Raw genomic sequence first — 25,445 nt, forward strand, 5'->3', positions numbered from 1 at the left:
TGCCTTGCCTCTCTTCCCTGTTCACAAGGTTAGTTGTCACCCGTGAGTTCTCACTCCCACCATTCGTGTTGTGGCCTCATCTGTTCCCCCAGAACCCGCTCTTCACCAGGACTCCTCTCCCCTGTGCTGGGCCTCCTCCACCCCTACAGACTGAACACATCTATCTCTGAAAGCATGACCCTCTTCTTGTCACAGGCTCCAGCCAGCCTCTACTCTGTCTCCTGTGAAGTCTGTCCTTCAGGTAGCCACCAGTTATCTTTTTAGAACGTCACTCTGATTACAGTTTACTCCTGCCCAGAAACCTTCACCATCTGCCAGCACAGTTCATGCCTGTCACCAAGAGCCCCCCACAGATTAGCTCTTGCCCCTCCTGCCCGCCACCCCTGCTTCCCTGTCCTCTACCACTCCACCCCACTGGCCACACACCAAACCCTCTGCTCCCCAACCCCCACAGACATATTTGCTATTGCTAGAACACTCCATGCTCCTTCTGACCTATATTTCTCTGCCCACGTTCATCTTTCTCCTCATCTCCCAACCAGAGGGAAGGGCTTTTTAATTACTCTTGTATTTTTACACTTGCCTTTTGTGGTCCTTCTTATGCATTATGCTAAACATTGTCCCCTTTTCTCCCACTGTAATCTTCTTTCTTGACAGGCATTGAGTCTTAACTCATCTTTGTATCTTTTGGATTGTCTCGAACATAGTAAGTGTTCATTTACTATTCTTCTCATGGCACTTTCTTCTCATTCAGAGACAGCTGTGGGAGAAATATTTAAATTCTGCTATTTTTGGTCCACTGGACAAAACATACTGAACTTACCCAACCTCCAAGAGTGATCAAACTCGGTAAAAAATAGTATATATTTTCCCATCACTGCTTTTCCATCTGTTCTACTCACTTAGCTTGTATTGAATATTGCAGAAAAACAAGCCAATTATTTATCATTTATTAGAACATGTGACAGACTCTGATTGCTTTCAGCTGATAACCTGACCTGACCTCTTTGTAACTGGAAACAATTAAGTTGAATTCAGTTTATTCTTTTAAGGAGAACTTAGTAACCGTCACTAAAATTGAGAAAATGTATCCATTTGTCCCTTAATTATGCAGCAAACATGGAAAGCCAGAGGGTTTCAGGGACACAACAAGGTTAAGTGTAAGTGACGGCTCTGTCACAGATGCATCACTCCCCGACCTTTTCCCTAAGAAGCCAACGTAAGTTCTTCCAGTATAATAATAATAGGCATTTGATTTGAGATCCATAATAATTCATTTGATGTAGATTTTAATAGAAGCTGCAATGGGAACAGTTGGGCATGTGGGAAAAAATAGCCTATTAAAAATGAAATAAAACTGGTGAAATAAAATTTTAAAAAATATGTGCCAGGATGGAAAACAAAAGAAAATATGATCTTAAAAGAAACACAGAGGCTCTGAAAGGGAAAGGAAGATGAGATTGTATGAACTAATTAACGAAGACAATGGTTTTGCCTTAAAGTTCTGAATTATATTTCATTTGATTTGTGCAAAAAAATACTTTAACTGTAAATTAAATTTTATTTACATTTATTTTATTATTTGCATTTCTTACATTTATTACTTGTTCTCTTTAAAGGTAATCATACTTTCCAGTTAAATTCTTATTAATAAAGAATGACTTCCAGTGTCCTTTGGACATAGAGACTTTGTCATACTATTACTAAGTTAAGACTTAAATACAAAGATAACTTTATTTATCCTCTCATCCCTTTGGGATATTTGCTTTTAATCTTCTGTTTTGGACAATTGTTTGTGACCAATAATGCAGACATTTCAGTGCCAGCAACTTCCCTTTAGAAGTGAGACTTATTTTTTTAGTCAGTAAATATTTATTAAATACTTAATAAGCAGTCACCAATAAAAGTGATAAAGAAGAAAAACAAGGTTTTTGCCCACAAAGCATTTATATTTTAACTGTCTCTCTCTCTGTCTCTTTTTTAAAATATTTTATTTATTTATTAATGAGAGACCCACACACATACACAGAGGGGAGAGACACAGGCAGAGGGAGAAGCAGGCCCCACATTGGAAGCCCAATGTGGGACTTGATCCCAGGACTCCAGGACCACGCCCTGGGTCAAAGGCAGACACTCAACCACTGAGCCACCCAGGCGTCCCTTAACAGTCTCTTTTTAAAGAAAGAGTAAAACTAGGATGTATAATAGAATGAGATTAGAAACTGTATAAAAAAATAGACATTTGCCCTTTTGTTCATAGTCCTAGCAGTTCTTAATATAAAGAAGGTGATCAGTAAATATTAGTTAAATTAATAAATGAATGCTTTGAAATAGCTTTGCAGGCAGAGAAAAGATCTACAGAATCTAGATATTTAGTTGTTTTTTTTTTAAATTTATGTGTCTAAAACTGTCTTGTTTCTAACCCCAAAACTCTACATAGTGAAGGATAATCATGTTATGTGAATACACAATCCACAACACACATGAAACGCATTATGACTTGCAAAGTGCTAGACTGAGGTGATTATTTTAGAAGTCTTTGGTTGAAGGAAATAAAAACCAACTCAAGCCAAAGGAAATTCATTTGGGGAATATTAGGAACTCGCAAAATTCATGGGAAACATGAAGAAACTGGGCTGGACACAGGCAGAGTTCAGGTTATCTATAGATTCTAAAAAAAGGATATTCAGAAATAGCAGGAAGTACTTGTTTAGGTTGCTGGGATAAATGAATACCAATTGTTTTTCATTGTGTCTGTCATTCTGTTTAAGTTTCAGTGAGGTCAACTTGGGTCATGCTCCCATCTCTTAGCTAGGAGAGGACAGAACATGAAATCATTTTCCCGAGATACTGTCCAATAGGGAATACAGAACTCTCGAGAGGGCATCGGGTTGCTATTAGGAAAGGAAAATAAATGCTAGGGAACCCCAGCTAGAAAATGCTAGCCATAGTGCTTATGTCAACTGAGTGCTTATGTCAACACCAAGAACTGTGATTATCCCACTTACAAAGTCACAAGTCAGCGTGTCACAGTTTCAGAGATATACTAGCAGAAGACACAAGACTTTTAGATCAGAGACAGAACTTTATTATTCATACCAACAGCAGGCCTCATGGGTTTCGTGTTTGAGTTGGTTCTCCTTATCCCTGAGCTCAATGGGAATGATGCAGAAGCAGGCCCAGAAGAACATCACATGCACAACCAAGAAACTGTGAGCCTAGGACTCTCAATCTTCTAAAAGGGCTGCTAGCACACTTGCCTATACTCATCCCAGAGAGAGCCATCGTTTTCATCTTGGACAGCAAAGAAATCTTCCCTCTGGACTGAAAGGAAATGCTGTATATTCCAAGGCTATTTGCAACACAGACATCCTTGAAAAGACATTCCAGACAAATTATGTCACAAGATGGGCAGAAACATGAGGGATTCATGGAGAATTGTCTACTAACAAGATGAGAGAATGAGCTGAGAGGAGCAAAGAGACACTGATAGATGAAAGTCTGATTCAAACCAAAGAAGAAGAAAAACCCAATGTCCAAATCATTAAAACTGGAGTTCAAAGGGACTAGAGAATAAAATATGGTTAGGGACATACAGCTGAGGGATTTGTGTAGGTTGTGTAGGTTCAGAGGGAAGAGGGCAGCAGTGCTGGGGCTGGTGTTGGGTAGTATCCTCAAACCCTGTCGTTTGCTTCTGGTATGTGTCAGGCAGCCCTACGACACCAAGAACAGGATGGATCTTTTGCCAGTTTGCGCCTCCATCTGCTTGGTGGAACTTGGAGAATTATATAAATGTATTTGTGAAGAAGATGCAGGAACACGAGGAAATCAGGCAAAGCTGTTTGGGATTCAATCAAGAGACCAGCTTTATGCCGTTGCCTTCATGTCAGAGTACCTGTGCTTCCCTCCAGAAGCTGTTCTTTGGTATTCCCAGAGGAGTGTCTGGGCCTCCATAGGGTCTTAAGGGAGAAGAAGACTGTGGCCACCTTGCTTTGAAATAGTTTCCCCATCAAACATTCCTCTCTATCATAAAGGCACCTTCCCTATCCAAACACATAGACTTCCTGAAGAAAAGAACCCCAGGATAGTCACTGTGGGCTCCCGCCCTTCTCCCAGGGCAGTGATGCAATGTAAGCGTGGGACCAGAGCCCAGAGCGACACCCTTAACCTTGACAGGACAAGAGGGTCAAGAGGGGGCCATGACCTTAGTTATCCTACATGTGATAGTTTCTCCTGCAATGGGCCTCACAGGAATGTTCACAGGAATATCTCTGCCTTAAAAACATATCAGTGGCTTAGGGTAAAAATCAAGAGTTACAGGGAACAAAAAAACAGTCTTTAACTCGCATTAAAGAAAAAAAAAACCTTTTTTTTTTTTCTTTTTAACCAAAGTATATGCTAATACAGACCAAAACAAGAGTAAGAACTTCAAGTGATTACCCCATGGAGGTGATAAACAATCAAAAATATATATATTTTAAGAGAAAGAAAAACTGGTCAGTCATTTTTGAAAATTAAGTAATGAAAAGCTAGAGAGAGTATAAAATAGAATGTACATTAAAGAAATGTTTTATCAGTTATAAAGTCAAACAGAGGCTTTATCTGAAGTATTTCCTCCCTTTTTTTTTTGTAGTGATCCTATTCAAACCTCAAATAATGAATTCCTTTATGATAATGAAGTACTTCAGAATAACTCAAAGAAAATTTTGATTTCATGGCACTAAAACTGCTATTTACAATATATTTCAGTCAAATATGCTCACAAGGGAATGCATAAGAATAAAGATTGTAGGTGATCTAGAATTTCCAAGGGATAAGATGCTCTTATAAATAAGAATATTTCTCTAAGGTCTGAAAATGCATATGTAGACTGGTTTAAGAACACTCACTTTTTCAATCAATTGGTTGTTAGATAGGAATATCACTTCTTTCTGCAATGGATATTGTTATAGTCCTACTTAAAGCAGTAAATTTTTTTGTAAGATTTTATTTATTTATCATGAGAGACACAGAGAGAAGCAGAGACACAGGCAGAGGGAGAAACAGGCTCCATGCAGGGAAGGGAGCTCCATGCAGGACTCAATCCCAGGACCCTGGGATCACGACCTGAGCCAAAGGCAGATGCTCAACCACTGAGCCACACGGGTGCCCCAAAGCAGTAATTTTTGATGTAAAATTTATCTTGGATCTGTGGATTTCCAAATCCAGCTGGCCACTTTAGCAGCTTCTCAGTATCTTCTGGACACCAGCTGTGCTCGTGAAGCACTGCCCTGGGTCTTCTGGTTCAACCTCCTCCTTTAACGGAATGACTCAGAAAACTTAATCTCAATCATGTGCCAGACCTTCTTCATCCAAGCTGAGTGATTTCCCATTCCCAGGTTTCCCACATCAACCTCTAAGATTTTACCTTTCACTTTTTGTCTCGATTATTCTGACATTCTTCCTCCCCCATTGAAGGGAATCCACGGTGAGGTTTTATTATTCTTTTATGTTTAAACATTTTTTAAAAAATATTTTATTTATTTATTAATGAGAGACACAGGGAGAGAGAAAGAGACACAGACAAAGGGAGAAGCTGGCGCCTCGCAGGGAGCCTGATGTGGGACTCTATCCCCGGATCTGGGATCACACCCTGAGCCGAAGGCAGATGCTACTGCTGAGCCACCCAGGCATCCCAAGTTTGATTATTTTGAAGAACAGTGGATCATATTTCTTTCTTTAACCTCACACTACTGAACAAAGACGCCTGTTTTCCCATCAAAGATCAGTACAGGAAACAGTAGCATATATTCCAATTTTGAGAAAATTTTTATCCAAGTTTTCAAGTGAAGATAACCATGCTATATGGAAATACAACCATGACATAATGAAACACATATGAACCCTGAATGAGCATAGACTAAACAATATTACTGAGTTTCTTACTACATCTAAGCATACCTAAATATCTAAAAGGTCTGAGTTTCTATAAAAATAAAAATAGGGGCACCTGGGTGGCTCAGTCAGTTAAGCATCTGCCTTTAGCTCAGGTCATGACCTCAGGGTCCTGGATCAAGCCCCACATTGGGCTCCCTGCTCAGCAGGGAGTCTGCTTCTCTCTCTCTGCCTCCTTCCCCTCACTTGTGCTCTCTTTCTCTCAAATAAATAAATAAATAATCTAAAAAAAAAGAAATTGATCTAAGAATTAGAATAAAAGTTTGCTCAAATGTAAGTACATTTTTTATTTTTCTTGCAAAAATGATTTAGGATTCTTGTGTATTCTTCACCTGGATTCTCCCAGTGATAATATTATATAGCCATAGTATACTTACTAAAACCAGGAAGTTGATACTGAAAAAATACTGCTAAAAAACACCCATAAACCTTATTTGTGGGTTTCCTGGGTGGCTCAGTCAGTTAAGCCTCTGTCTCTTGGTTTAAGCTCAGGTCATGATCCCAGGGTTGGGAACTTGAGCCCTGCATCAGGCTCTGAGATCAGCGAGGAGTCAGCTTCAGATTCTCTCTCTTCCTCTCCCTTTGCCCCTCCCCTGATTGTACTCTCTTCAAAATAAATAAATAAATAAAATCCTTAAAAAAAAAAAAAAACCTTAATTATACTCCCCATGTTTTTGTTTTTCATTTTTTAAATAGTTCTATGAAATTGGATCACACACATGAATTTATATGATCTCTGCTACAATCAGGATATAGAATTGTTCCATCATCCCCCAAAAACTCCCTCAAGCTCTCCCTTTATAATCACACTTTTCCCACAAACCAAGCCCCTGGCAGCTACAGTGACAAAGGTATTCACAGGTCATTTAGTTATGAAAGTCCTACTTTTTTTGCAATACATGTATATGTTAAATAATAAAATTGTTTAACTTTGTGTTGAAAAGCCAGTGATTACTTCTGGTAAAACATGAAATGCAAGGCATCAATTTCCCTTTTGTCTTTCTGTATTTTATACAAAAGTAGCAAGGTGAACATTAACAAAACCTGTATGTTCATTTTCAGTGAAATCGGAAGACAACCATCATTCACAGATGCAAATAAAAGGATAGGGTCTGCTGTGCATAGTAAGAGCATCTCCTAAGCTTCTCGGGATGAAGATCAGCAAATATAGTTTCAGGGAAAGGGGACAGCAAGATGGCCCAGTGGCAGCAGAACCCCAAAAAAACAAAAGAATGCAGCAAAAATACACTTTCTTAAGGTAAAAGACCAACCTGAAATAACCAACCTATATTTGATGCATACATTGAGATCTATTTAATGTTAGATACATTTGAAAATCTGAAATGGATAATTTTCCTACAAAATCTAACTTAGGGACGCCTGGGTGGCTCAGCAGTTGAGCATCTGCCTTTGACTCAGGGCATGATCCCGGGTCTGGGGATCAAGTCCCACATCAGGCTCGCTGCATGGAGCCTGCTTCTCTCTCTGCCTGTGTCTCTCTGCCTCTCTCTCTCTCTCTCTGTCCCTCTCATGAATAAATAAATAAATCTTAAAAAAAATCTAACTTACCACTACTGACCCCAGACAAGATTTTTTAAAATCTAAATATCTTATTTCTATAAAAGAAATATAGCTATCTTAGAGTAGAAAAAAAAGAAAAGAAGCAAGAATAGATCACCTCACAGAATTCTATGTGACAAAGAGCTGAAAATTGTCATGTCTTTAAAACTGTTCTAAAACATTGTGAAAAAAAATTCAAATACTTTGTATGCAGTCTTCATAATGCATGAACTTATTATAGTTTAGTTTAATAACACTAGTTCCTCAACAACGGGGTTCAAATTTCAGTAACCAAGATGTATTAACCAACAGTAATTGCATAAAACAAACCCTTCACTGTAGCTTTCAGTCCATAAATCACTATGTACATAACAGATATGCATTATAACCAGTGTCCATCATGTTACCTCTTTCAAAGTCTATTGTGATGGGTCACTGAGGATCCATCACTCACTTTATGCACAGACAGCAAAACATGAAATCGTGTTGTTTCTTTGTCTCCCAATGACAAACCCTTGTATCATTTTACAAGGATGGATCATTGAAAGAGGAAATTGGCCAACAAAGACTTAAGCACAGCAAAGACATGAAAATGGATGATGCCAGAGTAAAACTGGATGTGAGAAGAAGACTTAACACCAAAGATGGGGTGAGATTGGGTCTCCACGAAGTTATAGTACAAACCATGTTAGCCAAGTTTGATAAACATAAAAAACAAACCGAACTTGTTTTAACATCTTTTCGTTTAAAATGTGCTAAAGACAGGAAACCACTGTGGTTGAAACCGTATACAGCTGTTATGAGAAGACTGACGTTTATTTCACTGCCAATAAATGTTGGTTTCGTTGTCTCAGGAGTTGATGCGAATTGGTTAACGTCATCTGGTGAAACTGTCAGCACAACCCTGGATGCTGCTGAGAAATGTGCACTCAATTTCAAAGGTTATTAAGATCTCTTTGCATGATTTCAGTGTGCAGAGTCAATTTTACATTTTCACACTGCAGTGCAAAATGAGTTGGTAATTGGTACCAACTTACATGAAAAAGAAAATAATGGACCCATAGACTGACCTTACTTATGATTTTTTTCTTTTTTTTTAATTTTTAAAAAAGATTTTATTATTTATTTATTTATTTACTTATTTATTTATTTATTTATTTATTTATTTATTTATTTGAGAGACGAAGCGTGTGAGAAGGATGACAGCACAAACTGGGGGAGGGTCTGAGGGAGAAGGAAGAGTAGACTTCCCACTGAGCAGGGAGCCTGATGTGGGGCTCCATCCCAGGACCACCCAGGACTTAACTGACTGAGCCACTCAGGCACCCTCCTTATGATTTTTGATTAAAAAAAAACTTGAGTGGGGGCATCTGTATAACTCAGTCATTGAGTGTCTGTCTTTGGCTCAAGTCATGACCCTGGGGTCCTGGGATTGAGTCCCACATCAAACCTGCTTCTCCCTCTGCCTACATCTCTGCCTCTCTCTATGTGTCTCATGAATAAATAAATAAAATCTCTAGTTAAAAAAAAAACCTAAATAAATATTGGCAACCAGAAACTCAAGCATGGTTCAATATTGGGAAAGCTATTCATATAGTAGTTCTTTTAATTATATATACACACATCCTTCATGGATTCTGAAAAGACATTTGATGAATTACAATAGTTTTTGGCAAAAACACTATAGAAATAGGATAAAATATATTTCTCAGCATAAAATTCATTTTTAGGCTTACTGAAGAAATAGGAGATACAGCCCTCTAAAGTCAAGAATAGGGGACACCTGGGTGGCTCATCGTTGAGCATCTGCCTTTGGCTCAGGGCATGATCCTGGAGTCCCTGGATCGGGTCCTGCAACAGGCTCTTTGCAGGGAGCCTGCATCTCCCTCTGCCTATGTCTCTCTCTCTCTTTCCCTGTGTCTCTCATGAATAAATAAAGTCTTTAAAAATAAGTAAGTAAATAAATAAATAAATAAATAAAGTCAGGAATAAATCATGAAAATTCACTATCCCTATTCTTATTCAATATTGTTCTAATGTCATAGCCAACATGATTAGAAAAAGAAGAAAAAAGAGTTGAGTTTGTAAAGAAGCAGGGAATGTTATTATCACTATGTGCCAACATTGTCATCATATACTTAGAAAAACCCAAGTGAATCAACTGAAAAACTACCATAAGCAATTAAAGATTTCAATAAAGCAGTGAGGTACACCGTTAACATGTATTTTCAGCAGTTTTCACATATACACTCAATAACCAGGTGCAACATACAGTGGAAGAAAAACATGAAAATGACATTTTTGGGGTCTATCAGAATGACAAAATCCCAAAATTCAATCATTCAAAACCCCCTTTTTGAAACTCTGTGAGAAAACAGGCATGTTACTACACTGCAGAAGGGAGTACAGGCTGCTACGATTTCTGTGGAAAGCAATTTACTTACTACATAATGAAATTGCAAATTAATTTTCTCTTCGATCCAGAAATTCCACTTTGATAGTTTACTTACAGATAGGCCTGTACACGTTTGAAATGAAGACGGCACAAGTTAATTCATTGAAAGAGACAATAGCCCAACAAAAAATGAGAGTACAATTAAGAAACAAAAACTGAAATGGCGAGACATCTGAAAGACATGTCCATTGATGGGAGACTAATTCAATACATTATTTGGCCTATTTATGCAGTGGAACAGTATGGCTATAAAGTAAGAGCAAGGGAAGGGACGCCTGGGTGGCTCAGTGGTTGAGCATCTGCCTTTGGCTCAGGTGGTGATCCCAGGGTCCTGGGATTGAGTCCTGTATAGAGCTCCCCACAGGGAGCCTGCTTCTCCCTCTGCCTATGTCTCTGCCTCTTTCTCTGGGTCTCTCATGAATAAATAAATAAAATCTTAGAAAAAAAAAACATAAAAGCGAGAATGCTCCCCGTGTACTAACACTAAGTGATCCCCACAACATTGTGTCACGCGAGAAAAGCTTGATACACAACACCTTAAGCAAAAGGGTGATGATGATAAGTTCTGTATAAACAACAGTTTCCATGTAGGAGGAAGAGGATGCCAACTGGGCCCTCAGAGCCAAGCTAGAGGGAGACTTTCTCACTGGATACCTCTTATTTATCTACCAAGTGAATGTATTCCCATTTCAAAAAGAATGGCCAATGAAATGGGATAGCAGAATTCTCATTTTCCTTGTCAATATTTTTTTAAAAAGATTTTACTTATTTATTTATGAGAGACACACAGAGAGAGTCTGAGACATGGGCAGAAGGAGACGCAGGCTCCCTATGGGGAGCCTGATGTGGGACTCGATCCCAGGACCCTGAGATCACTAACTGAGTCAAAGGCAGATGTTCAACCACTGAGCCACCCAGGTGCCCCTCCAGGTCAATATTTTAAAATATTATTTATTTACCAGGCGTCCATTTAATCTTTTTCCTGCATGTGAAGTAGGTCCCATTTGCCACTTCGTACATGGGCTGGAATTACGCCAACATGACTCATCACCACCTCCCTTCAGCATTCCCTGTTTGCAACCCCATGAATGAGCGAAAGACATGAAGCAGTTTCCTGCCTGGGCGGCACGCCACGAGCAAACTATAAGAGCAAGGTATAAACTGCTTTAGTCAGACTTAATTTCATATCCAGTATCTACCATTTCCTAGCACTGCGACCTTAGGCAAGTTACTTAACCTCTCTCTGCTTCGATTTCCTTTTCACAAAATCAGGACCATAACACCTTGACTGCAAGGTTGGGAGGATTCCAGGAGTTAACTCACGTTGAATACCTGTTGAGGCACAAAACAAATGCCAGTTGTCTTTTTTTTTTTTTTTAGTTTTTCCCACCTGCCTTGCTAGGTTTAGCAAATGATACTCTAAATTAACTGACTCGAATAACTAGCCCTTATTCATTCATTGATGACTCTTGTAGTCATCAGTCTAATTAAGTGTGAACAGTTCTGATAAAACTCTTTGGCCATATGAGTTTTTTTGCCTTCTCCGGTATTATGGCCAAGACTATAGACACAGCCTATGAACGTACGTTCACCTGGGCTGCCAGTTTAAATGAACAGCATAGTCCTTCATGAGATGCTGACTGATAGCTGGTTCATGGATTTCTTGGGACAAGTTCATTCCATGAAAACTGCGAAATGGGTTTTTGTGTGCAGACTTTTTTTGTTTCTTCCTTACTAATCAGGATTAATTATAGTGTAGACAGCTCTATGCTTTGATTTAGCAACTAGGGGTAACGCAAAATGTTACACCTGGTGACTACCATGTTAGGAGTGAAGGTAAAGCAGAGGTAAATAAGAAATAGATACAAGCAAATTAGAAGCCTAATTAGCATTAGCAACAAGCTTCCCCTTCAAAGGCTAATAAATACTCTGAAATATTCTACTTAGGAAAATGAAACTGCGGGTTAGGTCATCCAGGGGGGACTTGTGATTTATTTGGGATGTCCCATGAAGACTGTTCCTGACTTCTAGAAACCAGGCATCAAAGCAATAGCATTTGGTTCCCCAAATGACTTTCTGAAGGAGTTTTCTGCATGTTTCATGTCATAATCAAGATAGTGATATTTGAGAACAGTGCAGAATGAAAATCGTGTTGCAAGATTTGTGGTTGTATTTGATTTCTGACAGTATTACAACTTGAAAAAAGGCCAAGGGACAATGAGGATTGTAATGTGGACCGAATGAACAACACTGGCTTCCTCTTCTTCTCGTCTTAACTTTACTGGATGGATGAAGGTAACTTCCACTAAGTTTTGAGAGAAAAAAAGACATCTTCAGAACTACATTGACCACTAATCACCTGTGGCTCCTGTCATCGTCCTAATACAATTATTGAAAAAATAGAATGAATAGAAAGGGAAAAGGAGGGATCCCTGGGTGGATCCCTGGGTTGGCCCAGGGTGTGATCTTGGAGTCCTGGGATGGAGTCCCACATCGGGCTCTCTGCATGGAGCCTGCTTCTCCTCTGTGTCTCTGCCTCTCTCTCCCTATCTGTGTCTTTCATGAATAAATAAATAAAATCTTAAAAAAAAAAAAAGGGAAAAGGATCAGGAAATGGATACAGTCCCTATCAGTTTCTACAACAAATGACTTGTGCTTCATCTTAGCACATTTTAACATTTCTTTTCCCCCAATGAAAGGGGACTTCTTTTAAGACACAGGGATGTGAGGAGGTGATGGGCAGGAGGCAGCACCCAGGCTGCCCCCGAGTTGGTGGGAAGTTAACCCTGTAATGGCCTGAGGGGACTGAGCCATCTGGTTTCACAGTTCATTACCCTTTCACCCTCAGGAGCAACACATTCTCAGGAGCAACACATTCTATCAAGAGTTGCTCTTTGCTTGCTGAGCAGTTTAGAATAGAAACTAACAACGGGATTAAGTTCATTCTGCTTCCCTGCAGGTTTCCATCCTCAGGGTGCCCTCAATTTGAAGAATAGTAACGTCAGCTCTGGAGTTGGGGAAATGAGAACAGCGGGCGGAACACATGGGTGTAAAGCAATCAGAGGCTACATTTGCAAAGAAATAGCCTATTTAGGATGAGGCCGGTAGGCAAAACCCCAAACAGAGTCAGTCCTGCTAACACCAAGGCAGTGGGTAGTTAAAGGACAGAACAGCATTAGTGAACTGACCACAGTGGGGAGAAAATCCTGCTTCCGGAATCCATGAATATTGGTAAAGACTAATTTAGTGGTTTTCTTTTTCTTTCTTTTTCTTTCTTTTCTTTCTTTCTTTCTTTCTCTTTCTTTCTTTCTTTCTTTCTTTCTTTCTTTCTTTCTTTCTTTCTTTCTTTCTTTCTTTCTTTCTTTCTTTTCTTCTTTCTCTCCACCCTCCACTTCCATATTCTCTTCCTCCCTTCTCAACTTCCTTCCTTCCTTCCTTCCTTCCTTCCTTCCTTCCTTCCTTCCCTCCTTCCTTCTTCTACAGAGAACCATCTTATGTTATAGACCTTCCCCATGCTCCTCTCCTCAGCTTAAGAGCTACAGAGAATAGACTATTTACCAAGTGCTTTTAGGCACTGTGCTCAATGCATCATATACAATTACTTTGCGTGTAATCCTTACAAAATTTCATGAAGTTATACTACTCATATTTTATGAATTGAGAAATCATGTTACGAGGACTACTTAACTTGTTCATTGTCAAAAAAAATTAGTAAACAGATAGTGCCAAAATTCTGGATTTGCTTTACTGAATATTAAGTAGAAGGAAAAGCTGAAGAAGCAGGTGACAATTTAGGGTGTATGAATGGTCACGCAAAGGGAGGTTGGAAAGTGTGGAAAACAAAAGGTGAAGGGTGACTCAGCATTACTTCCAAATTCATAAAATCTATAAGGAAAATGTTTTCTTTATTAAGTTTTTAATTTTAATTCCAGTATAGTTAACAGGAAGTTGTTAAATATTAGGCTGTACCTTACATATAGAAGAAAAAAAGGCATAATTTACATTCAAAACAATGTGTAGTGTTAGTGAATGATCTTTGTAACTGGGAGAATTTAAGTTAAGGGTAACAATCCTTAGAAATGTTTTTTAAAAAGTTTATGATTTTGGTGGAAGAAATCTGCCTGTAGGGAAGATTTAAAAAGAAATGATCTCTTAATTATTATCTCTTATTATCTCTTAAGTATGAGAGGGGAAAAGATGAGCAAACCTGAATATGCGCCAGTGGAAGTGAAAGAAAGGCCAGATGATCATATGATTTTCTTCTCGTGTTCTGCAATTTGTTTGCAGAGACTTTTAGTAGTCAGCAAATCATCCAGGAGGATTCCCAGAAAGTTTTCGAAAGTGAGAATCTGGCTTGTCAGCATGACTTTGTGCGAAGAGAGGAACAGTCACCATAAGCATTTGGTTATCTTTGAATATAGGGAAGAACTATATATATGATAATATGCTAAGTTATCACATATAAACTGATTTTGAAACTTAAAGCCCTCATCTACACAAAACAAGAGAAAGAAAACAAAACAGAACACCTGCTTCCAAAACCAGTTCACATCGGAAGGAGCTCTCATTCATTAAAACCACAACAAAAAATGTGTTCCTACCTTTTCACAGAGATCCCTCCATTAGCAAGGATAAATAAAGTACTGTTAGTTACTTTCTAGTAAAACTTGGGGATTACTGGGATTATGATTTCTGTTGGCACGAAACATAAATTCCATCCAGTAAGGATTCAAATGCTAAATTGGAAAATCCCTTGCACCTACATGTAAGGGTTATTTCTGGCAAAATTATCTTTAGCATGAATGTTAATGTATGTAGAACATTTAAAAAAACAAAACACAAAACTTCCTAGGTTTCTATGGAGACTATTCCTCTGGTAGCATACTATTGGGAGATTTTTTTTTAATGATTTGCATTATATTGGAAAGAGTGCTGAGTTTCCAGGAAACCTGAGAAGTCGTCTCTGTTCTGCTGTTCTTTGTTCCATATTGCTTCCTGAGATACTGTTTTCACATTTATAATTTAGAAATAATAATTCTTGCTCTTCCAACTCTTCATAGGATTATATGAAACTATTTTACAAGAGGTATTATATCTAGATTTCAAGTACTGGCAAATTTTAATACTGGGGACTCAGTTTTAAATTATTCCTAAATTTTAATGAAATTAAAATCTTCAGAATTAAAATTTGTTTTGTTGGAAATTCCAATATATTCCCAAATAACAAAGTCACATGAAATGTCAAACACTTACAAAGAAGAGAACAAGCAGGCTATGCAAAGAGAGAGAAATTTGAAAACCACATTCAAATACTGAAAGAGAAATTTAATTTAAAGATAGTAGTTGGCAATCTGTTTACATTTTGTTCAGCTTAGCCTCCCTGTAATGCTGGACCTTGGCAACATTACCTTGCATGTTCTGCTCCATAATTTTGTCATTTATTGACCTTTTGGAAGACTATGTGATCATCTGAATCCCTAGAGTTAACCTGTCACTTCTGTCTTTTCTTCCATTTCATTTTTTTTAAAGATTTTATTTTTATTATTTATTCATGAGAGACACAGAGAGAGGGGCAGAGACACAGGCAGAGGGAGAAAGAGGGTCCCCCCAGGGAGCCTGATGTGGGATTTGATCCTGGGACTCTGGGATCACGCCCTGAGCCGAAGGCAGATGCTCAACTGCTGAGCCACCCAGGTGTCCCTTTCCTTCCATTTCAAACTTCGGTTCCATACCCACCCTTCACATGGCACCAGACACCAACAAAGTTTCAAAACCCTCCCTAATTCTGGTTAGACTGGAAAAAGCATGTGTTTCTTGAAGAAGCTCAGTCAAAGAACAGACAAGATCTTTAAACAGATTCTTTTTCCCAAAGCATGCATGTAGCAGGACACCTGGGTGGCTCAGTCCATTAAGCGTCTGCCTTGGCTCAGGTCATGGTCCCAGAGTCTTGGGACTGAGTCCCACCTCCTGTCGGGCTCCCTACTTAGGAGGGGCATCGGTTTCTCCCTCTGCCCCTTTCCTCACTCATGCTCTCTATCTCTCTCAAATAAATAAATAAATAAATAAATAAATAAATAAATAAATAAATACAATCTTTAAAAAAATGCATTTATCTTCTTAATTATGAAATAGTAGATTTCAGTTAGCAACTGATATGGGATTCCAAACATATTCCCCCCAAAGAAAGTTCCAATGGCATTTCCAATCTGTAAATTAAAAGGTGAGAGGAAATTTAAATTTCTAGAACCACATAGCTTTGTTTTTAATCTCCCAAATAAGCTTTTCATATTGGTAAATTTCTCTTTATTATAAATACATCTCAGGCACTTTAAAGGAAGAGACATGCATTTGGCCCAGGGCACTTCAATTGATCTAAACAAAGGCTGGGCTCCAAGCAAATGTAACTTGGGAGATCAGAAGATTGCAGCTGCTGGCAAATAAGTAGGTTTTGGGAATTCATACTTGGGGAGGCCTGCTACGGCTGCTCAGGCCCCTTGCATTTTGTCAGTGGTTTATTGAGCAATCAAAACATTTAGAATTCTCATGGAAATTTGCCTGCAGCAGGCATGAACCATACTGAGGTGTAAAGTAAAGATTAGTTCATGAGTAGAGGTGTTGCCCAGCTTTTTGTTTTTTGTGGGGTTTTTTTTTGGTCTGTTTGGATTACCGTTAATGGGAGCAAAGAACACAAAGGATTTTCTGAACATGTACAGAGTTGTATTTCTCACGGAGTATTTGTAGCTCCTTACATCAGAATCAGGGCATGGGCTAGGCAATGAGAACGGAGCTCTGAGAAATGAACTGCTAAAAGTCCCTGGTTGGAGACTCATGACCAACTTCACACTTAGATTTACTTTCACATGTGATCTGTTTATGGAACAGGACTGTGTTCTGCCCTCCTGCTCACAGAGCAAAATTCACTGTAAAATTTGTAACAAACCGGAATGGCTCATGTGCCCTAAACCCACTCCTGTCCTACAGCCCTGAAACCACTACATTAAGAATGTTCTCATATATTTACCTGAATGCCCTGAGCTCATGTGAATATAAGTCCTCTTTGGTCAGAATCTGAATTCAAATCAATGTTGTGGGGCAGAGACAGGCCCACTCATAACAAATCCAAGGAACTTGCTGTTTTGTCGAGAGGACACGGTGATAGTCCTAGACCCATTGTTAGAAAATGCAAGCACAGATAGGTGTAAGGCCTTCTAAACTGGATAAGGCAATTTTAGTTACAAATGTCTCCTGAAAGGAAAAAGTATCAAGTCTTGAAGTATCTTTGAAAACCTACTTCCTGTGAGACATTTTCACAGGACAGCAGAGGTATATTTGCTTCACGTGGTGTCAGCCGAGTCTTGTGGAAAGGCCATGCTAACCAGGAAAGGGAAGCGAAGGCCTGACCAGGCCAGATTTAGGATCTCATCAAGGGAAGGTGAATCACTGGCCACAGGCGATAAAAATAATTCATTTTGAATCTTTTGGTTTGCAAGGAAGGGAAATCCATTCAAATCATTTCTGGCCAAGAGGAGACTTTATTGACAAGCTGGATTGCCTCACCGTAGAATGGCAAGATGTTACTTAACCTTTATGGGTGACCCAAATCAGGAACTGACACCCTCCTGTCTCTCTTCTGTTTGTAGGTGAGCCTCTTTCATAGGCTCGCTGTCTTCAAATCACATAAAGCTGCCACTTAGAGAGGGATTGCTTCTCTTCCCAGGAAAGGCTGAGATTGGCCCACCCTGTGATAAATCAACTTTGACAAGGAAGGTAGGTGAAAAATTCAAGGTTAAGTGCAGAAAAGAATAGCTGTGAAAATAAAAAACAGGAGACTCCCAGAAAAAGGGACAGGTTGCGTGCAGCAAAGAAAGCTGGATGTAGGTCATGCACCTGAGAATGAGAAGTGATCGATTGTGCTCAAGCCCATGATCCTTGGCCAGAGGCACTGAGGACAAGGAAACAAAAGCAGAAATTAGAATGTGGGAAGAGGGTTGAGAGTAATATTTCTAACTGAGAAGCATCAGGCTGTATCCTGTTCAAGTGACTGTTAACAAAAGCCTTGAAAATGACCAGGCTGGGAGGTCAACAAGAACAAAGACTGCTCTTTAGAAATACAATTTGGGCCAGTGAGTGATTCTGGCTTTGAAATTGAGTGACTCTGGAATCCCCTGAACCCATTACTAGTCTTCAAAGGACCGCAGGCTCAGGGCCAGTGGAGCCCTCTGTCGGGTCCTCAAAGTACCGAGGCTGTGGCATCGCTGCTACCGCTGATCTGACTCCGTACCCCATCCCTGCTGACGGTGCTAGAATTTCCTCCTCAAATCAAACCTAGGTCACAATTTGTATTCAGCAAGTTCAATTGATTGACCAATGCACGATTCTTTTTCTTTGCTCTTACGAACTGGCGAAGTCTGAAGACAAACTAAAAAGGCAAAGCAGGGGCAGCCCCGGTGGCGCAGCGGTTTAGCGCTGCCTGCAGCCTGGGGTGTGATCCTGGAGACCCTGGATCGAGTCCCACATCGGGCTTCCTGCATGGAGCCTGCTTCTCCCTCTGCCTGTGTCTCTGCCTCTCTCTTCACTCTCTCTGAATGAATAAATAAATAAATCTTTAAAAAAAAAAAAAAAAAAAAGGCAAAGCAAAACAAAATTTCCTGAGAACTGTTTCAAAATTTCTTGCCTTCTGATCTTGAACCTTAGTAACCCTGATAAAAAACAAAAACAAAAAACCCAAAAACCACAACTGTTTTTGTTGTGGTTGTTTAGAAAAAGTAGTGAATATATGAGACTGATAAAAAATATCTGTAGGCAAAGGACTTGAGCAGACATGTTTCTCCAAAGATGATATACAAATGGCCAACAGGCATGTGAAAAGATGCTCAATATCACTAACCAATAAGGAAATGTAAACCAAGACCACACTGAGGGATCACTTCGCACCCATTAGGATGGCTACTATAAAAAACAAACAAACAAAACAAAGAGAAAACAGTGTTGTAAAGGCTGCAGAGGGACGGGAACCTTTGTGTCAGTGGGAATGTAAAATGGCAGTTACAATGGAAAACAGTATGGTGGCTCCTGAAATAATTAAAAATAAGTATGTCATATGATCCAGCAACTCCACTTCTGGGTACATATATTTTATATATGGATATAAATTATATAGAGAGAAATAAATTATATATATATATTTTTTATATCTATATCTATACCTATATATATCTCCAAAAGAATTGAAAGCGGAGTCTTGAAGAGCTATCTGCATACCCATGTTCATAGCAGCACTAGTCACAATAGCGAATAGGTGGAAACAATCCAGTGGTGAATGGATAAACAAAATGTAGTATATTGTTTAGCTTAAAAGAGAAAGAAATTCTTACATATGCTACAATATGGATTAACCTCATGGACATCATGCTAAGTAAAATAAGCCAGTCACGAAAAGATAGTTGCGGTATGATTCCACTTATATAATGTATCTAGAGTGGTCAGATTCATAAACAGGAAGTAGAATGGTTGTTGGGAGAAGCTCAGTGGGGAAGCAAGATTAGGGAAAGAGGGAGTTGTTTAATGGGTATAGAGCTTCGGTTTTGCAAGATGAACAAGTTCTGGTGATTGGGTGCACAACAATGTGAATATCCTTGATGCTACTGAGTTGTAATCTTAGAAATGGTTAAGATGGTAAATTTTATCTTGTATGATTTTTACCACAATAAATACACAAATTATGACCAGAATTTGTTGATGTGAAAATATCTGGAATGTTTCTGAGTCCATTTGATATAAGCAGATTTTTTTTTTTTTGTATTTCTTGTAATTTATACTCCTTTATATTGTATGATGTTTTCCTTTTAAAATTGCATTTGGGCAATTGCTGCTAAGTTTATAATTATTACATTAACCTTTAAAAATTTATAATAAGATGTTTATAAACACTATTGGTTTTAAAATTCAATTTTTCCCTATAATTCAGCTTTTAGGAAATAAAATATAATGTATTTTAAAAAGTGTTTAAATAAATCATAATTAATTATATTTCAGATACATCGACTAGGCTGGGTCCTATAATTAGAGAGCTGATTATGTTGAAAATGCAATTTCACTATTCCCCTGGGCTTGTGCAGTTATTTCTGTGCTCTAATTTTGGCATGCAGTGTTTTTTGCCACCAGGCAACACCTGATAAGAATATTTAAATAATGCAAGGACAGTTATATACCTATGAAGACCTGCAAAAAAATAGTTTTATGAGAGAAAGATGATTATCTGCTTAAAATCTTGAACACTTTCTTTGATTTTCATATGTCTCATTAATTATAACTAGGCAATGTAGCTCTCACCACAAATCTAGACTGCTAAAAATACTGGTTTTGAAAAAGTGAGATCATGGTCAAGACTTCACATATAACCCCTGATTCAAGGCATGAAGAGATGTCAAGTAGGTGGCGATCATTTTGTAGTTGAGAAGTTAGGATACTTAGCAGCTTAATGCAACATAGAATTAAGAGGCGTGGATAGCTAATTCTCATAGAGAATGGACCTGACACAGAGCAAGTAGGTCTTCTAGGAGGTGGCTTCATGCCTCTGATTTTTATTCTGTGACAACAGAAGTCCTTTAACTTTTTTGAATTCCAGTTCCTTCAAGCATTAAGAAGAACCAACAAACACTTGCTCTTAATGCTCTTCTGAGAGCACTAAAACAACAACAACAAAGCAAACAAAACCCTTCTGTGTATCTCTTTAGAAGAACACAAGTTGTTTCAGGAATATTTAGGATTCCTTTTTATTAAGACAGAGGCAACGATCTGCTATGCAGGGGAGAACTTTCACTGGAATGGCAAGAAGCGTGTCTTTCACAGTGTATTACCAAGATGTGGGTTGTTAAAAAATTACAAACAAAACGGTCTTCAAAACACATGTGGAAATTGAATGTTTGTACATTTGTTTCTGAAAATCAGAACCCTCTCATAATTGTTTCTACATCTTTAATAAAAATGAGCTTATACCAAGTAAAGCAATGTGGAGAAATATAATAAATAAAAACATGAAGAAAGTGTGTATATATACTAAAAAGATTAGACATGAAATTAAGATGAGTCCATTCTTTTTGTATTAAATATAGAACCATAGAATCAAGCAATAATTAAATTTCTGTGATAAACCTTTCATGTATTGAAGCACTATTGTAATTTCTGGTGCCAAATGTCCCCTAGCATCTCTCTATGAAATTATTAATTCCAAACAGGCTCATAATTTTAAATGCATACTTTAGAAAAACAGAAATATTAGGTCAACAAAATGGCCTCTATATTTTCTAAATCCTTCAGAATTATAACAATGTGATCAAAAGATATAGATCTGAAATACATCTATATATTGGATTACAAAAGTCAATAAGCCACTCATTATTTAGACTTCTATTTTAAAAAGCTTACTGATAATTTTATTAATGCATTCATATCCATTGATTATTTCTGCTTTCTCACCACTGAGAAGGCTAGGAATTACCTTTAGATGTAGTTACCATTAGGATATTTGCAAAGCTATGTTCATCTTTAATTTCTATGTTTTCCTATTAAAAGTGCTCTGGATCCAAACATGTTAGTGACAAAAATGTCACTTGGGTGGACGTTTATGACATTATTACTGAAAACAAAATGTAGACAATATATTTCTTTTCTTTTGCCTCAACCTTTAAATATTTTTTCACTCTCACTCAGTTCTATTTTCTTTATCTCTCAAGCATTCTGTTAGGTATGTGGAAGAACAATGGAGTCAAAACTCTTTTCTGGTCACCCTGGGTCCATTCTGCTGTGAAGTTCTCATCATGATTCCAACGATGAGAAACAAACAGCAGGATATAGTCGAGGACACAAGAATCCAGTCTTGGAGCAAACACCTACAGATAAACACTTTTGTGTTGATTATTTTACCTCCTGATCACTGGCTTGTCACCAATTCCGCATTCCCCATCCCCATCACTGTAATCCTCAGAATTGAGGCAGATATGACGTCCCTTATGCTCAATTCATGAAGCTTTCTTCATAAAAATGTCATCAAAGTGGATATATATTCAGATAAAAATTGGTTTTAATATTTTGTGAATTCACAAAATGTGGAGTCTTCACATTGTGGGAGAGCCACAGTGATTTAAAGATTTGATGACTAATTCACCACAACTATTGAAGCTGCCAACTGATATCTGGGTCATTTTTTTAAAGATTTTATTTATTTATTCATGAGAGACACACACAGAGAGAGAGAGAGAGAGGCAGAGACACAGGCAGAGGGAGAAGCAGGCTCCATGCAGGGAGCCTGATGTGGGACTCAATCCCGGGTCTCCAGGATCACGCCCTGGGCAGAAGGTGGCGCTGGACCGCTGAGCCACCCGGGCTGCCCTCTGGGTCATTTTTTTAGGCACCCTGTTACTAGAAATATAAGAAGAAGGAGAGTTTTGAATAGTTTTGCTGTAATGCAAAGAGATTTAGCTTTTGAGGAACGGTGATAAATATCATACTTAGAAAACATATCTCATTTCACTGACATCCATGAAATATATAATTAACACATACTCACTGAATACCTCGTATATCCATTACACATACTCTATATACCATTTACGAACTTGCAGTTTACACTCTGGTATGATATACACACATGGGATAGTAAGTTAACATGATTGCAACGTAACTGTATCCTGATTCTCCCAAAAAAGTATATAAATACATTCTAAATGAGTGGAATGACAATAACCCATGAAGGAAAGAAAAAGACCATCATGGGCTAGAGTGGTTTCTCTTTGGAAGTGCCATACCTTGGAAGGCATGTGGGCCATGGCCTCCACCCACCATCTCACCATGTTTTCTCTTGCTCTTCACTCCAGTTGCAGGACCTTCTTTCCATTCTTATCTGTGATTCTTTTCCTTCCCTGCTTCTCTGAGTTAGCTGCGATTTCTCTTTCACACCTATCTCAATCATCACTTCTTCAGTGATGCCTTCCCTGCTTTCATTCACAATAAAAAACTAATAAAGCAAATGATAGTCGTCTTTTGTCTCCAATACCTATTACTATATAACAAACCACCTCAAAGTTGAGTGGTCTAAGCCAACAATGTGTCACTCTCATGGTTGTGTAGGTTGCCGGCTCAGTGGGACAGTTATCTCTTGGAGTCTCTCGTAACATCTGAAGGTTTAACGGATAGATATCAAAGATGACTTCTTTGCCCATATGTCTGGAGCTTCAGTCCTCTTTGGTCTTGGTCTCTCCTTATGATGTTTTATCTCCAGCACCTCTCTAGGTAGCTGAGAGTATTACAGAAAAATAATTTCACTTCTTGCAGCAACTGGCTTCCAACATGAAAGAAGCAGAAGCTGTCATGCCAGTTAAAGTCTGCCCCCAGAAGAGAAATGATGTTACTTCTGTGATATTCTATTGGCAAAGCAATCCTAAGACTTAAAGGATGCAGAAATGCACTCTACCTCTCTACAGATATGTAAAGAAGTCACGTTACAGGAGAGTGCATAGGGCAGGAGTTCTTGTTACAGTCACCTCTGGAAAATATAATATGATACAAATATAAATATATTAGCCACAAAATCTTAGAGTAAGGGTAACATATACAAGCATGCAGCTTGGAAAGAAGGGGAATGATGAGAGATGGCAGGATGCTCTGAAAATGTGAGGGGGAAAGTGGGTTTTACCGTCTGGTTACCTCAGAACAGGAAGCCAGAACAGAGAGTCAGGAATGAATTAAAGGAATGAAAGTGTCTTGGAAAAAGATCTAAAAATAGGAGGAGGAAATAAGGGGTAAGAAACAGAGTTCTTGAGTGACAGCATTTTGGTGGCACTTAGAGAAATAATGAGGGAAGCAATGTGTCATCAAAAGCCAAGAAGGGGGGGCTCCTGGGTGGCTCAGTCGGTTGGGCATCTGAGTCTTGGTTTCAGCTGGGGTCATGATCTCAGGGTCCTGGGATCCAGCTCCGTATCTGGCTCCACACTCCATGGGGAATATGTTTGAGATTCTCTTTCTGCCTCTTCCCTTCCCCTTGCTCTCTCCTTCTCTCTCAAATAAATATATCTTAAAAAAAAAAAAAAAAAAAAAAAGCCAAGAGGAGAACCTATTTCTCTAGCTCCTAATGTGGCTAAGACATAAATACAGTCCTGGGTTGGAAGACAAACTGTAGGGATAGCTAGCAAGTACAACTACTTTTCTCTTAGCTTTATGGACTAAAAGCATTGCCAATCCAAGACTGAAAGGGAACACTTAAAGGCTTCAATCATCTGACTTGGGTTAAAATGTATTGTCATGGGTATAGTTTGGATTTTTTTAATAAGTCTTCATTTTAGACCCAAAACACAGATATTTAAGAAATACATTTTTGAATACTTTTCCCCAATTGATATGTCTAACACAAACTCTGATTATACTAGGTGGCCATCCCTCCACCCACCCAAAAAGCTACTCATTCCCTCTTCTTTTGGATTGCATCTGTAGTATTTCTAGAAGCTTGTAGAGTGTCAAGTGATTAAGGATGGCATCTGCTCCCACTCTCTGCTCTCTCCTGGCCCTGGCATTTTTGAAGCAGCCTTGTTCAATCTGGTCTTTGTGTGTTTGCCTATGCAGATTGCTTCTGTGACACCCTCAAATTTTGTCCAGAGGCTTCATGGGTCATGTTAGGACCCAGTTGATGCTTGGGCCTCTCTCTCTACAGAAATTACATTATTATTCTTGTTTATGCTGAGGCCACAGAAACTCAATGAGTCCTCATATAACTCTTCACCCCTTCCTGATTACTAGACAAAAAGGAAACGATCTTCTTCCTAGTGTAAAGAAATTGTATGAGGCTTACTGGAGATATTTGAATCCATTCCTACTCTGAAGACTTTCCTTGTCTTCATCTCCACCAGGGAAAATGAAGTAAAGTCTCCTTCTACACTTGTTTCCCACAAAATATCTGGAGCCTTCTATCCCTCAAGACAGAAGTCCCTCAAGACTTCCTTCAGCAGAGCATGGGTGTCTCTACCTCAGATCCCACATTATCCAGTCACTCCTACATCTCTTTCTTGCTCATTTCTTCTTCCAAAAATTTTGGAGTTATTTTTCAGCTTGGGGTTAGGAAAGAAGTGAATGAAGGAGGTAGAAGCAGTGAAGTTTCACTTGGGTCATCTATTATCTTTTTCCTTGAGTTCCTTTGTTGGCTAGATTTTGCCCATAAAAATGTAGACTTTTGATCCTCAGCTGGCTGTCCTTTGGTTCTATGAGTATATTTCTTCCAGCAGTCAATAGATGCTGTATGGTTTAGCTGACCCATTGCCAAAAGGTCACAGGATAGCATAAAATACAGCAGATACATGTTGATTAATATTTCAAGATATGATTCCACTTCACCACTGAATTCCTCAACTTATGGGTTATTCAACCTTCTGCTTTGATATAATAAAAGGACCAGGAAAACATTAGTTTGAATTATATGAAATTACTACTTATTGACAATTTTAACCCT

General features: G+C 38.6%; 1 long non-coding RNA gene across 1 annotated transcript; it reads right to left on the reverse strand.

Annotated features, from left to right (window-relative positions):
• Window positions 1–575: 575 nt before the first annotated feature.
• Window positions 576–14,297, reverse strand: LOC119864379. Its single transcript, XR_005373760.1, has 3 exons — window positions 14,157–14,297; window positions 11,187–11,281; window positions 576–760 (listed from the first exon to the last, which is right to left on the reverse strand). It is a non-coding gene; the product is annotated as an uncharacterized LOC119864379 (long non-coding RNA).
• Between the last annotated feature and the right edge of the window lie 11,148 nt (window positions 14,298–25,445).

This window comes from Canis lupus, chromosome 19 (assembly GCF_011100685.1).
Source record: "Canis lupus familiaris isolate Mischka breed German Shepherd chromosome 19, alternate assembly UU_Cfam_GSD_1.0, whole genome shotgun sequence".
Classification (NCBI taxonomy): Eukaryota; Metazoa; Chordata; class Mammalia; order Carnivora; family Canidae; genus Canis; species Canis lupus.